This window comes from Ranitomeya variabilis, chromosome 4 (genome assembly GCF_051348905.1).
Source record: "Ranitomeya variabilis isolate aRanVar5 chromosome 4, aRanVar5.hap1, whole genome shotgun sequence".
NCBI lineage: Eukaryota > Metazoa > Chordata > Amphibia > Anura > Dendrobatidae > Ranitomeya > Ranitomeya variabilis.
Genome location: NC_135235.1, coordinates 742303844 through 742309557, shown reverse-complemented (window position 1 = coordinate 742309557; position 5714 = coordinate 742303844).

The window sequence follows — 5714 nt, the reverse complement described above, 5'->3', positions numbered from 1 at the left end:
GCAAAGAAGAGGAATGCGTTCATAAAAGGAAATGTCAACTTGCTCAAGTTTCTTGATATGAGCCAGATGAGTCCAGGAGAAAGATACAATGGATTCTTTCAGTCTAATCTCTACAATTCCCCCCTTTGACATATTCCTTTTATTTATTACCATAGGGCTAAAGACAAAGCCTTTATTTTTGGTATTACACATGTACACGCTTATATTATCAAATCTAGTATTAATTCTTCTATTGCAAATTATTTTCTTCTTTAGCAGTATACTAAAATATAAAAACAAAAATTAGTACAGTAATATTAATTAGAATCACTAGAGGATAACATAAGAATAAAGAAGAAAATTTATACTCTTGCATCTATTACACAAAGTTTATCTGTGCATACTGAGATACCCTTGAGCACAATCTGGAATAGTACGTATATGACTACAATAATCATAACTATATGTATTATGCTCTGCATGATCCCAGCAACCCACCCACCGATTCCTCTGAACCAGTTGGCTGGGTTAAGAAAAGAAAAGGTATCTGACCACCAGCTATCCTTATTCTGGTCATTATCTTTGTCATACTGATCTCTGAGTCGTTGTACGTCCTTTAATTTAAATGTCATGTACTAATTTTCTATGATGTTGTACGAATCTATTGTTCAAAGGGGTTAGAGAATTTAGTCTATCCCATGCCTCCGTTGAGGTTAACACTATTAACATCAATATTCTGAGTTTTATACTGCTCTTTTGCAATGGCTTGCATGTATCCATGATGCCTTTCCTTCAAGCTTGACTGATGTAGGTGTTGTCAACAGGACTTGGAAGGGTCCGTCAAATCTTGGTTCAAGAGCCTTTCTGGTGTGTCTTTTTACATAGACTTGATCACCTGGTTCCAACTTGTGACTTCCTTCTGTGTTGTCAGGATCTGGAAGGGAAGCAAAAACTTGTGCATGCACCTTAGTTAATTGTTTCTGAAGATTTTGCACATAAGAAGTCAATGACTCAATATTTAACACAAGTTGCTGTGGAAAATAACATCCTAAATTGGCAGTCCTGCCAAACAAAATTTCATATGGAGACAGTTTAGTCTTACCCCTTGGGGTATTGCGTATTGAGTAAAGGGCCAGTGGAAGGCATGCTGTTCAAGGCTTTCCTGTTTCAGCCATGGCTTTCTGTATTTTTAATTTTAAAGTTCCATTCATGCGTTCCACCTTACCAGAACTTTGAGGATGGTACGGAGTGTGTAACTGACTTTCAACACCCAACATTTTCAGTACATTTTGAAATATTTCTCCAGTGAAATGAGTACCCCTATCTGACTCGATCACTTCAGGGAGACCGTAACGGGGTATCAGTTCGGCAACTAGCTTTACAGCAGTGTTTTTAGCTGAAGCCTTCCGAACTGGATAGGCCTCTGGCCACCCTGAGAACATGTCCACACACACCAACACATACTCATACCCATTACTTTTTGGCAGCTGGATAAAGTCTATTTGTAATCGCTGAAACGGATAGAGAGGTCGGACGTGATACTTCATAGGGGTCTTTGTTGTCTGTCCGGGATTATGTGCCAGGCATATAACGCATGCAGCACAATAGTCTCTTGCGTAGTTGCCAAAACCTGGAGCCAACCAGACTTGCTTTGCCAGTAGTGTCATTGCATTTGCAGACACATGAGTAGGGTGGTGTAGTCCACCAACTACAATCGGGTACCAGGCTCTAGGTAGACATATTAGTCCATCTTTCTTCCAAATTCCTGCTTGTTCTTCTGCCCCTTCCTTTTTCCACCTGTCCCTCTCCTCTTCTCCTGCATCTTCCTGTGCTTGTCTCAGTCTATCTTCAGTATTTTCTGTGGGGTTTACAGTATGAACCTGCTGTAAGGGTTTAACTGCTGCTGCTTTGGCTGCTTTATCAGCCCTATCATTTCCCCTAGATTCCCTAGTGTCGAGTCTCACATGTGCAGCTACCTTAATTACTGCTACTTCTTTTGTTTCTTGTGCAGCCTCTAAGATCTGTTTGATCAGAGAAGCATGTTTTACAGGTTGTCCTGACGCTGTCATGTAACCTCTAGCTCTCCAGATTACTCCAAAATCAAACACAATACCATGTGCATACCTAGAATCAGTGTATATATTAGCTGTCTGATTCTCAGCTATTTTTAGCGCTTCAATCAATGCTGTTAGTTCTGCTTCTTGTGCAGACTGTTTCGGTGGAAGAGGTTCTGCTTTGAGAGTTTCAGATTCTGACACAACTGCATACCCTATATGGAAGTTACCTGTGTCATCTGCAAACCTACTACCATCTATAAACAGCTCTAAATCTGGATTTTGAAGTGGTGTTTCGGATACATTGGGTAAGCCTGCTGTTTCTTGTAAAATGAGCTCTGTACAATCATGTGTGTCTGTAGGGAAAAAATTTGCGTGTGGATCAGTGTCCTTATTCCCCCCTTCAGACTCGAGAGGTAGCAGTGTTGCTAAATTGAGAGTCTGAAGCCTTGCAAATGTGATAGTAGAGGGGAGCAGCAAAGAACACTGTAGCTGCAAATGTCTGGCCATGGAAATGTGTTTTGGTTGGACCTGGTTTAATATCCCATAAACATCATGTGTAGTTTGAACTGTGAGTGGATACTCTAGGACAATTTCTGATGCTTTGTCCAACAATAGTGAGACAGCAACAACTACACGTACACAGGTTGGCGCTGCTCTAGCTACGGGATCTAACCTTGCTGAAAGATATGCAATTGGTCTTTGTTTCCCTGCATGCTTCTGGGTAAGAACTCCTGTAGCATGAGAATCAACTTCTGCAGCCATAAGCTGAAATGGTTTGGTGTAGTCTGGTAGCCCTAACGCTGGAGCTGAAACAAGGGCATCTTTTAATTGTTGGAACAAAATCTGACCTTCTTTTGTCAACAAATAAGGTTCACTTTTTACACAGTCATACAGTGGTTGCATTAGTTGACTGGCATGTATAATCCATTGTCTACAATGAGACACTATTCCTAAAAATGCTCGTAGCTGTTTATGATTTCTAGGCTCATTCATCTGTCTTATTGCTTCAGTTCTTTGAGGTGTAAGATGCTTTTTACCTTGAGAAATGCAATGACCTAGAAAGACCACTTTGGTCTGACAAACTTGTAGCTTTTGTCTATTCACTTTACACCCTTCTTTTCCTAGAAAACATAGTAAACTTACAGTAGACCTTTCTGCAGTTTCTAGGTCTGGGCAGCAAAGTAGTAGGTCATCCACATACTGCAAAATTACTACCTGTGATTCAGGTTCAAACCTTTGAAGAACTGTTTGTAGGGCATTTGAATAAAGAGTAGGGGAGTGTATCATTCCCTGTGGAAGGCGTGTCCACGCCAACTGTTTGCCCTTAAATGTAAATGCAAACAAATGCCAACTATCTTGGTGTAAAGGAACCGAGAAAAATGCATTCGAAAGATCTATTACAGTAAATATTTGAGAACTAGCTGGTATCTGTGATAATAACGTATGAGGATTGGGTACAACTGGGGTGATTGGATCTAGAACTTTGTTTATTTCTTTTAGATCATGTACCATACGATATTTGGGCATAGAACTCTTATCAAGAGTTCTCTTTTTGACTGGATACAGAGGGGTATTAGCAGGTGATTGTATCTCTACCAAAACTCCTTTCTCTCTATATCCCTCTATCTGTTTTGTAATTGCTAATTCCTGCTGGGCACTCACAGGGTATTGTCTGAGCTGTGGGAGAACAGTTCCTGGTTGCACAGATAGTTTTACAGGAGAGATATGCAATAATCCCACATCAGTGTCACCCTGTGCCCACAGTGTTTCTGGGATCATTGAGAGGTCTAGATCTGTGGTGTACTCTTTTTCTTCAGCATAATCCTCAAAAGCCTGAATTCTGACATATTGTTCTAATGATTCTGCATCATCAGGGATAGTCAACATAACTGTGCCATCTTCCCTAAAATTGATGTTAGCTTCTAATTTCTTTAGTACATCAGTTTCTAACAGACATGTTGGGGCACCTCTGGCATACAAAAATCTGGATGCAAAACATTTAGGTCCTAACGAGACCTCTAGGGGCACAGTATATGGCAGTGTTCGAATTACCCCATCATAACCCTCAGCAAAAGTTGTTTGTTCTGAAATATCTTCCGGATTCGGAAGAAAATCTTGATTCAAAATTGAGGAAGTTGCACCTGTATCTATCAAAAATGGAATCTCTCTCCCCCCCACATTCACCTGTATCATAGGTCTCCTAGCTGGTAGGGAAGTTTGTAACACATTGAGTCAATCTGAATCTGGTATGGGACCATCTATGATGGTAGATTTCTGCTGATTGTCCGTTTGGAGAGGGTTATTTCTGGGAACAAATTTGCCTGACTTTATATCTGCCAACTTTTTCCTGCACTCTCTTTGGAAATGACCTGGCTTTTTACAGTAGTGGCAAGGAAAATTGTGTCTCACTCTTCCTCCTGTATTAGCTTGTGCTATTCTAACAGGCTTACGATTCTCTCTCATATCCATGGCTATTCCTAAACATCGTTGTTTCACAATATTTGGTTGTTCAATTGTTCTCCAATCTGGAGTAGAGGATTTAAATTTTTCTCTGATTTTCGGATCTAGCCCCTCTATTAATTGTTTTGTAAAAAGTCTCCTTACTGAAGCATCAGTCAAATCCAATCCTTCATCCCTAAAGCTATTTTCTAGTTCTTGACTATATTCTTCAATACTTTGCCCAAATTTCTGCATAATCACACCTGTAGACCCCCTTTCCCTCTGTTTTCCTCTCATGAAAATTATTAATGCCTCTGTGAACTGGGTACCTGATGCTTCTGTCTGTAAGGCACCCCCTTCTGCCACTGGTCTATTGGGCTGTAAGTGTGTCAATAATTCCTGAAAAAGTCCGGGGGACATTTTCATTCTACATAATTCTTCCCCGTCCGCCCAGACCCCAGCATGAGTCTGCATGATTTGTTGTATATATTGTGCAAATCTAACTGGAAACTGGACAGGATCTGGTGCGTTATGTAAGAGGGACATACCCTTGGCAGGGGACCAAGGGAAGTATTGCCGTGTGTTATGGTAGTGGGTTGCCATTACTCCATTGGCGCCAGCTTCTCTAAAAGGTCTAGGCACTACCCTAACAGGGGCAAGTACAGCGCCATATCTAGGTGTACCACAGGCTAGGCAATCATTTCTCCAATCTGGATTTTGTTGTCCACAGTGTGAACATTCCCATCCTCCTACCCCACCAAGATTGGGATACAAGGCTGGAAATTGTTTTCCTCCTTCTGCTCTTCCAGATGGTACAAATGATTGGGCTTTTGGATCTAGGTAAGGTGGTGGGATTATATCACAACTTTTTCCCTTTCCCATGATCCATTTGGAAGTGTCTGGATCATACTTCCAATTCTCCTCTTTTGCTGTTTTTGAGACCTCTATCATACAATGTATGATTTCTTCCCACCCATTGTCTTTGATAATTCCACCTCGTTCTTTACTCAGTCTTTCCCATTCTGTACTGAACATAAGTGCTTCTGAAATTCCCAATTTTCCTCTCACTCTTCTAATCTGACTTCTGACTATCTTTCCACATCTTTCCTGTATGATATCTGCTGCTTCCACTTGTCCTAAGACAGTTTTGGTCTGTTTATTTCTCATTTTAGCTATTTCTACCCCAGGTGACGTTTGGACAATCACTGTGGTGATGTCTCGTTGCCTTCTCTCCTAGGG